The following is a 12,133-nucleotide window of genomic DNA, read 5'->3' as shown; positions in this document are numbered from 1 at the left end:
TCTTATAACTTTAATCAAAAAGGGAACATCCTTATATTTGAAAAACAACTTAAGCATCCAATCCCTATCTGAATCTATAGCAAATTGTACCAATAATGTAGCTGAAGTCTGGACCTCCATATCCGACTTATTCAGGAAATTAGATAAGTCCAAACTATCAGCAGATAAATTCTGCTGGTTGGTTTAGAGCTTTTTTTTCATCTAGGTAAATAATATATTTTGGAGATAGGTGGGTATGAGGTCTCTGGTAGTTTAAGAACTTCATTCAAATATCTTTTAAACATTGTTAAAGCAGTTGTCGGAAATATTTTTGGGAAATTAATGATCCGGAGATTACATCTCCTAATGGAATTTTCCACCATTTCTTGTTTAAAGTGCAAACTTGCACTAATCAATGCCTGGACCTCCAAAGTCTGTATCCTGGTATCCGCATCATCCACTTTATTTTCCAAACTTAATACTTTAGTCTTAAGTTCTGAATTTTCAGAAAGCACCATGGTACACCTTGATGAAAGTTGCTCAATTTGATTGCCCAAGGAAATTTGTAAACTGGATATCGCCTCCCACAATGATTCCATATTAAAGACCTTAGGTCTAGTCAGAGGGGCAATCTCAGTTTTGGGCCCTATAGTGGAAAACACAGTACCTTTTGCTACTATAGAAATCACTGAAGTTTCCTGGGCTTGTTCCAGTCTCCCCACTGGCTGCAATGCTGTTAAAGAAAACTCCTGCTTCCGTTCATGAACAGAAAATCTGTCCTGTTGGACCACCAGGTGAGTGTCCTGGGTCGGTTTGGCCAATACGAGCTCCTCCGATGCGGCAGGTTGAGTTGGCAGGCTTCGCTCGTCCGGGGAAAGAACGGCTCCCTCAAAGGAGAACTCGCGTGCCTCAGCTTGCGCGCCCTCTCCAGCCGAGGTTTGATCTTCCGGATGTGCAGGTCAGGAACTTCGCTCAACAAAGAGATCCATCGGCCCGGTCTGCAAAATGGTTGATTCCCGGAACATCTTCACCATCAGGCAATAGAGAGGGAATTTCCCAAAAGATCCGCATCGGCGTCTCCCTGCTGAGCTCACGCCGCCATCTTAGATAAGCTCCTCCCTATTCATCCCCCCCAACTTAAACTTTTTACTCATCACCAGTGCTAGTGGATATGTTTCACAGGGAAGAGGAAAAGTCACAAAAAATATATGGGAGTCTGACAGAGAAAACTTGTAGTTCTATATAGCTCCCTTTTTTCAGTCCTAGGCATAAAAACCTCTCCTCTGGTACTTTTCTAATATAATAAATTCTCATCAATTTTACAAAATAGTTGTAGGCTAAATTCAATTCCTGAATGAAGATTTTCACAGTTACAAGAAATTGTGGTTATTTTCTGACACAGTCACAAAATATTGCATCTTTTTTCATAGCATATTGTACCATAATTTTCTTTATAGCAATTTTTCAATATAGGAGCTAAAATTGAGTAACACACTTATCATAATGCTGGCACAAACCTCTTCAGTTGTAAACGGATCTGAAAGATCATTCACAGATGGCTTTATTCTGCAGACAAAGATGCCAAACACAGTGGCGTACCAAGGGGGGGAGGTCCACCCCGGGTGCAGCCTTAGGGGGGGTGCACAGCCTGCCAGGTCCAGAAAATGGTCGATCGCCAAAGCAAAGTGAGTCGATCGCGGAGCCCAATTGCTGCCTGGCTGGGTGGAACTTCCTCTCCGACGGCAGAATTGACGTCGGGGAGAGAAATGCTGGTCGGCCCGACGCAGGGAAGCAGAGAGAGCTTGGGGTGGCTTTGGGGCCTGTTCCTCGATGGTGGCAACAGTGGTTTGGTGGAGGGCAGGCAGGGAGACAGAAGGGAAACAGAAAAAAAGAAAGGGGGCATGAAAAGAGAAAAAAGAAAGGGAGGCAGGGAGAGAGGAAGAAAAAGTTGGGGGAGAGAATGAGGTCTGGAGGAGAGGAAGCATACAGGCTGAAAGAAGTGAAGAAAGATTGGATGCACAGTCAGAAGAAGAAAGTGCAACCAGAGACTCATGAAATCACCAGACAAGGTAGGAAAAATGATTTTATTTTCAATTTAGTGATCAAAATGTGTCTGAATTTATATCTGCTGTCTATATTTTGCACTATGGCCTCCTTTTACTAAACCGCAATAGCGGTTTTTAGCGCAGGGAGCCTATGAGCGTCGAGAGCAGCCCTGGGCATTCAGCGCAGCTCCCTGCGCTAAAAACTGCTATTGTGGTTTAGTAAAAAGGGAGGGGGTATATTTGTCTATTTTTGTATGGTTGTTATTGAGGTGACAGTGCATACAGTCATCTGCGTTGACCTCTTTGAAAAAACCCCGGAATAGGAATGAAAATTAACATTTTCTCAGCGTACAGTGTGCTTTGTGTTTTTTAAAAATTTTTATTGTTGGTAGATCATTTTGAAATGGTCATTTTAAAAAGTAGCTCGCAAGCCCAAAAAGTGTGGGCACCCAAGAGCTAGAGCGTTGAAGCTGCATGTGGCTGCCGTAAAAGTCATCTCTGGCACAACCAAAAGTTGCATCAGAGACGACCTTTACGACAGTCATATGCAACTACAACGCTCCGGCTGCTGTAAGAAGGCAGTTTAGACATCGCCGGCCACAGGGCAGGGAGGTTTGTCGGACCGGGCCGGGGGAGTTGGGGGGCATTGCAGATCTTGTTGCCAAAATCGGAAAGGTGAAGAAGGGAGAAAGATGGGCCTGTGGTGGATGGAGAGATTGAGAGAAGGGGCAGATGATGGAAGTGGGTAGAAAGGGGAGAGGTCAGATTATGGAAGTGGGGAGAAGGGAGAGCAAATGCTGAATGGAAGTGGAAAAAGAAAACACATGCTGGATGGAAGGAGGGATAAAGAAAAAGGACATATGCTGGATGGGGGAAGAAGATAGAGTTAGTGAGATAGTGGAGGGTGAAGGAAAGGGGTGGCATGCTGTGGGTAGACATAGTGAAAAGAGGGAAACTGAGGACTGCATAGTAAGAAATAATTTAATTTAGATGGAGGCAGAAAATAAAGAAGACCAGAGAAGGAAAGGGAAGAGAGAGAGATACCAGAGAACAAGGAAGGAGACAGAGATATCAGATCTGAGCAGAGGAAATAGAAGAGAGGGATGCTAAAAACCACAGGGGAGGAGGGAAAGAGAGATGAAAGGAGAAAGATGCCAGACCATGAGGGAACAGAGGGAAGATGATGGATGCCAGACCAAAGGGGGGGAGGGGGTCTAGAGGAGAGATGGAAGGGGGAGGCATACAGTTTCTGGAAGGGGCATAGGAGAGAAGATGCCATATAGGGAGAGGCAGAGAGATGGCATACAGTGGATGGAAGGAAGACAGTAACAAGAAGATGAGGAAAGCAGAAACCAGAGAAGACATAGGTAACGCAAGGTAACGGCGGAATAGAAATCACGAATGTTTGGTAATGTATGCAGAGTCCAGCTTCTTGCTGGTTCAAATTAACCTTTGTCTATGTATTTCTATTTTATCCCCTCTTTTACAGAACCGTGGAGCGTTTTTTAGTGCCAGCCGTGGTGATAGCAACTCTGATGCTCAGAATCCTATGAGCGTCAGAGCTGTTACCACCGTGGCTAAAATCCACACTACAGTTTTGTAAAAGGGGGAGGGGTTAGTTTGTGATGACATATTCCATATTAAGCGAAGGTGTTTTCTGTGTTCTGTGTGTTCGAAAGACATGGTTTTCTGTTAGGATTGACGGTGTAGGATTGATCTGTACTGGTCTGGCTTGTTTAGTTTTACAATGGGTGTATTGATGTACTGCTCACTGCAATATGTAAGATGCTGCCTTTTCCTAGGTACTCATGTGTGACGTGTGGCTTGTTACTAAAAATCATGTTTTTCGTACAGATGGGGGGGGGGGGGGGGGTGCCAAAAAATGATGGGCCCGGGGTGTCACATATGCTAGATACGCCACTGGCCAAACATCTGACCCTGTCAGCATCAGGGAAAAGTTTTCAAAAAATGAGAATGAGTGGTAAAACATTACATTATATTACATTAATGATTTTTATTCTGCCATTACCTTGTGGTTCAAGGTGGATTACAGAAGAGGATTTCTGGACATGTCCAGAGGTGTTACAGAGTAGAGCGGGTTGCTTCAGAGGATTGAAATGTTTCATACGGTGTTAGTTAGTCTTCATGGATTTCTTGAATAACAGGGTTTTTATTTCTTTTCTGAAAGTTTTGTAGTCTGGGGTCGCGATTAGTAGATTGGAGAGTTGGTGGTCTAGTTTTGCTGCCTGTGTGGCTAGAAGGCCATCGTACAGTTTTATCCATTTGATGTCTCTGATTGGAGGGTAATTGAATGGTGTCTGGGTTCTCCTGTGACTGGTTGTGGTAGTTTGGATTAGGCGGTTGTTCAAGTAGGCTGGGCTGTCAGCAGTTGATGTTAAGGATTGTAGAGTTATGTACTGAGAGGATTTGGTAGTTTTTTGAAGACACTTCCCTGGCGCTGCGACCTAATTGCCATGAAACGCTGTGTCGCTCCCCTTTGCCTTTGAGCCTCACAATGCCACTTTTGCACTTGTCTCCAAATTTTATCTTTTTTGTTATTTCTTCTTCCATTTGCGTCTTTGCTCGCCTGACTGCTTTATCAGCTGCTCTTAGCTTTCTTAGTTATCATAGCCTGTCATTTTTTTTTTTTTTGCGATGACTTGTAATTTATGAAGGCTAATCTCTTGTCCCTGACCTTTTCAGCCACTTCTTTTAAGAACCAAAGCGGCCTTCCTTTTCTCTTACTTTTATTTACTTTCCTAACAAAAAGGTTTGTTGCCCCTAAAATAGCTCCTTTCAGTTTTGCCCACTACTTTTTTATATACATGTATACAGATACTGATTTTTATACCTGGGCCAATGGAGAGATAAGTGACTTGCCCAGATTCACAAAGAGATATAGTAGGAAACAAACCCAGTTCCTCTAGTTTTCAAGTTGCTGAACTAACCATTAGACTACTCTTCTATTTGGATGTCAAGTTATATTGGTATTCTGTAATATAACTAAGGTGAACATACATCCCGTTTTCAACGGGACCGTTCCGTTATTGCACAGACAGTCCCATTGTCCCGACCTACCACTTCAGGACGCTGAAATGTTCCATTTTCAGAAACAGCATCCCGAAACTGTGCCCGGGGACAACGGACCGGCGATCGCTACCACTCCCTGCCGCGCTAAAGCCTGCCTCCCTCCCTCCAGCACCAATTCAACCCCCCCCCCAGGTCCACCACAGCTGCTGCTTTTTGCTGCCCAGAAGCCTTCTTCCCAATGTCAATTCTGACATCGGATAGGAAGTTCTGGGCTAGCCAGGCAGCGATTGGCTGGCCCGGAACTTCCTCTCTGATGTCAGAATTGACATCGGGAAGAAGGCTTTGGGCGGCATGAAACAGTGGTTGTAGCAGACCCGTGGGGGGTTTTGAATTGATGCTGGAGGGAGGGAGGTAGACTTTAGCACGACAGGGAGGGAGGGAGGCAGACTTTAGCGCGACAGGGAGGGAGGGAGGCAGGCAGGCTTTGGCACAGCAGGGAGGGAGTCAGGCAGGCAGGCAGGTAGGCTTAGGGGGAGGGGATGGGACAAAGGCTGGAAGGCAGTGAGGGGGACATAGGAAGGAGGCACTGAGGGCACTTAGGACATGGGAAAGGGCACTAAGAACTTAGGAAGGAGGCACCAGGGGCACTAAGGACATGGGAAGGGTCACTAAGGACATAGGAAGGAGGCACTGAGGGTACTAAGACATAGGAATGAGCACTAAGGACATAGGAAGGGGGCACTAAGTAAATAGAAAGGAGGCACTGTGGGCACTAAGGATATGGGAAGGAGGCATTGGGGGCACTAAAGACATAGGAAGAAAGGAGGGAGGGAGGGAGGGAATAAAAAAGGACAATTGTTGGGCCTGAGTGCAGAAAGAAAGAAAGAAAGCAATGAAAGAAAGGATGTACAGTCAAAAGGAAAACGCAACCAGATACTCATGAAATTACCAGACAGCAAAGGTAAGAAAAATGATTTTATTTTCAATTTAGTGATCAAAATGTGTCAGTTTTGAGAAGTTATATCTGCTGTCTATATTTTGCAGTATATTTGTCTATTTTTCTATAGTTACTGAGGTGACCGAGCTCACAGAGATGGGGCGGAAACGGGTTTTTAAAATTTTAGTCCTAGTAGTTTGCCGGTCCACAAAATAATTCTTTTATTTCTGCCAGTCACCATTTATTTTTTTCCTCGAAACAGGACTGGAACATCCTCCCCACCCGGACCCCTGGCGGATCCTCCCCCCGGAACCCATTAAATATAGTACAAAATATAGACAGCAGATATAAATTCTCAAAACTGACACATTTTAATAACTAAATTGAAAATAAAATCATTTTTCCTAGCTTTGTTGCCTGGTGATTTCATGAGTCTCTGGTTGCACTTCCTTCTGACTGTGTGCATTCTTTCTTTCATTTCTTTCTTTCTCTCTCCTCCCCCCCCCCCCCCATTTCTTTCTGTCTTTATCTCTCCCTGCCCCCTTTCTTTCTTTCTTTCTTTCTCTCTACCGCCTCCCCTCTCCCCCACTTTCGGTCTTTCTTTCTCTCTCCTGGACCCCCTTTCTGTCTTTCTCTTGCCCCCCCATACCGCCGCCGCCTATTTCTCCAAGCCACTGCCGCACTAACAGTCTAAAACAGCAAAGGCATTTAGAAGGTGTCAGATTATTGCAGCCTGTCTCCTTCCCAAAAGCAACTGTCTGGATTCCAGGGCTGTGACCTTTAGTGCTCCCTATGGGATTTCTCAGAGGAAATTTTGGCTTTGTCCTTGTTTCATGGGGGATGTAGGGTGCCATTTGTGAAGGCTACATGTCTACTATTTCATGCCTTGACAAACACAACCATTTCTGCTGGTGGGCAGAAAGGGAGCTGGTGTTCGCTGGGCAAGAAACATGTCCTGTCCTGGCATTGCCTGGCTGGCCCAGAACTTCCTCTCCATCCGAATTGACATTGGGGGAAGGCTTCTAGGCTGGCCATTGTGCAGTCGTTGCACTCACCTCGGCTGGTCCTGTTGCTGCATTGGCGGCAGTGTGAAAGCAGGGAGAGAAGCCAGATTCCGCAATTGCCTGCCCCGTTGTCTCCACGCACAGCTTCGGGATGCACTCTCTGAAAACGGGGCATTATGGTGTCCCAAAGCTGTATGTGGGTACAACGGGACAGGTGAGCTAAAAACGGGACGTTCCTGTTCAAAACGGGATGAATGGTCACATTAAATATAACCTGCATCCTCAGAGGTTGTTCTAGAATAGGTGCTTCCCATGTGGCATCAAGGTATCTAAAATAAGATGCTCAATTATAGAAACATAACATAGTAAATATAGAATTACCCCATTGGTGACAGGTTACATTAAACTTTGATGCATGTCCATTCTACCATTACATTACATTACATTAGGGATTTCTTTTCCACCATTACCTTGCGGTTCAAGGCGGCTTACAAAAGATTTATAAACGGGGGTTATAATGGGAGAACAATTGGTTTAATAGAGTAGTAAAGAGTAGATCTTTTGACATTTCTCGGGTTGTTATGATTAAGACGGCTTACAAAAGATTTATCAAAGGGGGTTACAATGGTAGCAAAATTGTCATTACTAGGGTATGTCTATGATTAAAATCTACTGACATTTTTATACAGAATACAGGAAACATCAGGTGCCTACAGTGCTCACTATTTCTGGTTTGGCCCTTGAGAGGTGTATTTTATGTAGGGTTATCATATGTCTGGGTTTCACTGGACATGTCCTCTTTTTGAGGGCTCTACTGGGTGTCCAAACAGCTTTTTTATCTTTTTTTGTCTGGTTTTCCGCAGACGGCAAGAAGAAATATGCATGAGGCCACCCTGCTGAGGCACACGCTATGACTCTCAGCTGTGCCTGTCTTCTGCCCCAAAACAGGAATTGACGTTAGAGGGGGAAGAGGATCAGAAGAGCTGACAGTGTGCACCTCAGAAGAGCGGTCCCGTATCAGAAGCAGCAGGAGGAGGGAACAGAAACCAAGATAACCCAGGAAGGGTAGGGAAAATGGGGAGACACTGGATGGAAGGATGGGGGAAGAGAGAGAGGTGTCATGCTAAATGAAAGGATGAGGTGACAAAAAAGGGGTAGAGGGGAGATGCTGGATGGAAGGATGAGGAAAGAAAAAGGAGACCCTGGATGGAAAAGGGGAAGAGGGGAGAAGCTGGATGGGGGAGAGAGAGATGACATGCTAAATGCAAGGATAGGTTAAGAAAAAGGGGGCCTTGAATGGAAAAGGTATAGAGTGGGGGCACTGGATGGAAGGATAGGGAGGGGCATGCTAAAAGGAAGGATAAGGAGAGTAAAAGGGAACATGCTACATGGAAAAGGCTTTGAAAGATGTTGGAAGAGTGGGGTGAGACAGAGGGGAGATGCTGGATGGAATTGAGGAGAGACCCAAGAGAAAGAGGTGACACACTGGATAGAAGTGGAAAGAGAGTGAAAGACTTGGGACTATGAGGATGTGAGAGACTTGGGACTATGAGGATGTGAGAGAAAAGAGATAGAAAGCTGTAGGTAGACAGTAAAAAGAGGGAAATTGAAGATTATATCGTAAGAATGAATGAAAAGAGGGAGAAAAATGAATTGAAGAATGCTGAGAAGACAAAAATAGCAATGTTAGAGATGGAGTAGTAGTGGAGATGAAGAAGGCAGGAGGTGAGAGAAAAATGGCAAATGAACACAAAAACCTGGCATGAAAGTTAAGAGAAGTCAGAGGAAAGCAGAGATTGGGACCAGCATGGTTAGAAAATTAAATGGCTAGACAACAAAAGTAGAAAAAAGAATTGTATTTTTAATGTTGAATTAAATACAAAACTCATAACTGAAAAATCTGATATATCATGGGGTGGAGAGTGGGGCAGTGCAAGAAAGGATGGGGGCACAATTAGCTTGCTAAGGTCCTGACTGCAATTAGTTGCCTAGGCGAGGGGTGAGGTCAGGGCTCTGTGCCCTCTTTTTGTCTTCAGAAATATGATAACCCTAATCCAAGCAAGATGTGCGCCTACTAACTAGGCTCACTGAGAATTCAAAGTACCCCACCATTTGTAATTTCTACTGAAGTAAAGAGCTCAGCTTGTGAAATTTATGAAGATGGTATGTCCCTCTTTTAAATATTGTTATTGCTAAACCACACTGGTACAAAAAGGACAGAAAACGGGAATCAGCTGCAGCTGTATTCATATCACGCCACTGGAATGTGTTAGGAAAGGCAAAAACAAGTGCCATGTTCTCATACTGCTGCTGTGTTAGGAAGATTAGCTCAGAGAAGAGGGAAGCATGTTATGTTTACCATGAAGCCAGTTCAAGATAAGATGGGCAGAGCCTCAGAGCCAGACTGGCTTCTGTTCAAATCCAAATTAAATTTCCAGCAGTGCTTGGGTAACTCAGATTTAATTCTAGCTAAGAGTTAAATTTAGTAGAGCTGTAAAACATTCAGGTATATTAAAGGCCATTCAAGTTAATGATATTTGCTTTTGCTTTAAACATTACCAAAATCAGTCTTTTCTTTTCATTTGCTTTCTACTAAATGAATTATCCCGTCTCTGCTGTTTTATCAATAGGAGTAGATCTGGGGTGAAAACAGGTGGCCATCTTGTTTTTTATTACTTCCCCAGGCTCCCTGCTTTGTGTGTGGCCCCTTGCCCTGCAAATTAAAGACACTCAGATGGTTTTCTCCCTGTAAGTGCACTATTATTCATGCAAGCCTGCTGAAAGAGTTCAGAAACCATGTATTCTGCTTCAAAGTGAGCTGTCAGAGGAACTGAGAGGAAGCTTCTTAAAACTCGCCGGTAAAATCCGGCAAGCCGATGCAATGGCCCTAGTAGGAGTGATTTTTATTTTACGGGCGATTCTCAGCATAAGAGCCTGCAAATTATGTGCATGCTATCTGTGCGGAGATTCACCAGGAAAGAGCAGGAGGAACTGTGCCTGGCACTTGCTCAGAAGAGCAAATGCTAAGCACAGCTCCTCCCTTCTGTCAAAGCTGCTCTCCCTGCCCCGATCAGCTGAGCTGAAGGTCTCCCCGAGAAGGTAATCTTACAAAATTATGATAGCAGATGCCAATTATGGAAGCAATTTAGATCTGCAATTTCGATCTTAAGGTAATAATTGATTTTTTTAAAAATTCATTTACTATGCAAATTTCCTGTTGGTTAAAATCTCTATTATTTTGTCTTAGCATAACATTCATATTTGGATTTGTTATCTCTGAGGGTGTTATTGCATACTCATGAATAGATTGGATTACTGAAATATTTTATATCTGTGTCTTTCTGGAGTAAACTTGAGAAGACTTCTAGTTCATTTTTTAACATATATTTTAATATATTCCTTATATATCACCTTTAAACAGGCATAAAAAAAGAAGTAATGGGAAAAATACAGGAAAAATTATTTTCTTCACCCTACCAGTGGAAATCCTAAAAACCAAATAACGACCACAAGGAAAGGAAAAATCAATCCAAGATTTTATTTATTTTTAGTATTTATATACCACTTATAACCGTTAGTGGTTTACATTCAGGTACTCAAGCATTTTTCCCTATCTACCCCAGTGGGCTCACACTGTACCAAATGTGCCTGGGGCAATGGGAGATTAAGGCTCCTTTTACAAAGGTGCGCTAGCGTTTTTAACGCACGCACCGGATTAGCGTGTGCTAGCCAAAAATCTACCGCCTGCTCATAAGGAAGCGGTAGTGGCTAGCGCGCGTGGCAATTTAGCGTGCGCTATTCTGTGCGTTCAGGCCCTAGCGCGCCTTTGTAAAAGTAGCCCTAAGTGACTTGCCCAGGTCACAAGGAGCAGTGTGAGATTTGAACCTACAACCTCAGGGTGCCGAGGCTGTAGTTCTAACCAGTCAGCCCACCTCAGACGTCCCTTAAAGTTAATGTAAGGTCCTATACAATCATGCTGTACTTACATCTTCCTTTGCCTTAAGAAATTGGGTTAAAAAACTGAAACTGACTATCCCCAAGAATTATATTACATGTACAAGCAAGGAAAATGTAACACAAAATTGGCTCCTAATGCCCGAGCCCTAGGTTAAAATGCCTAAAATGCCTTCCACCATAACAAGGTCCTTGGTATGTGTCACATTAGAATAAAACCTTGTATTGCAAAATCTTGCACTGTAACTATGACAAGTTTAACCTGTAAACTGTATATTATGTATATTACATTACATTGATGTCTTCTATCCCGCCAATACTTTTCAGTTCTAGGCTGGTATTAGATCCTTGCCCCTTCCTTTACAAAGCCACTCTAGCATTTTGAGCGCCGGCCACCATGGTAACAGCTCCGACGCTCATAGAATTCCTATGAGCGTCAGAGGTGCTACCGCCGCGGCTGGTGCTTAAAGCGCCAGCGCGGCTTTGTAAAGGAGGGGGGTTAGTTTATGTCGAGTTAGGATAAAAACGTGTACTGAAAAAAAACGTACTGTAACTATGGCAAATTGTAACCCGTATATTATGTATGATAACCTGTAACCCATTCTGAGCTCTTTGGGGAGGATGGGATAGAAAATGAATTAAATAAATAAAGATCTGGAAACCTTGTTTATGAGCCTATAAACATTGTATCTAAGTATCTAAATGCAGGGGTGTCAAAGTCCCTCCTCGAGGGCCGCAATCCAGTCGGGTTTTCAGGATTTCCCCAATGAATATGCATGAGATCTATTAGCATGCACTGCTTTCATTGTATGCTAATAGATCTCATGCATATTCATTGAAACATAACTCATAAATAGAAAGAGCTATACAATTAGTATAAATATTGTAACTATTGCCACTTGAAGAAAAATGGAGCATGACGTATGAAGAAGGACCACAACAGAAAGAATACAGCCGACAAAGGGAAAACGAATACAGTATTGAAGATATCACAGTAAATTATGAGGCCATTGTTGCACTTTAAGTATGAACTTTTAGTGAGGTGTTTGGGAAGATTGTGTATGTTTTAATATATTTATAAGGTATGAATTATAAATAGATAGGTTGCTGTAATGCATTTTTTTAAAAAAGTAATAAAACTGTGAACACATTATTTAGGCAAGTGGCAATAGTTACAATATTTA

Source organism: Geotrypetes seraphini, chromosome 3 (assembly GCF_902459505.1).
Source record: "Geotrypetes seraphini chromosome 3, aGeoSer1.1, whole genome shotgun sequence".
Taxonomy (NCBI): domain Eukaryota; kingdom Metazoa; phylum Chordata; class Amphibia; order Gymnophiona; family Dermophiidae; genus Geotrypetes; species Geotrypetes seraphini.
Note: the sequence above shows the minus strand (reverse complement) of the source record.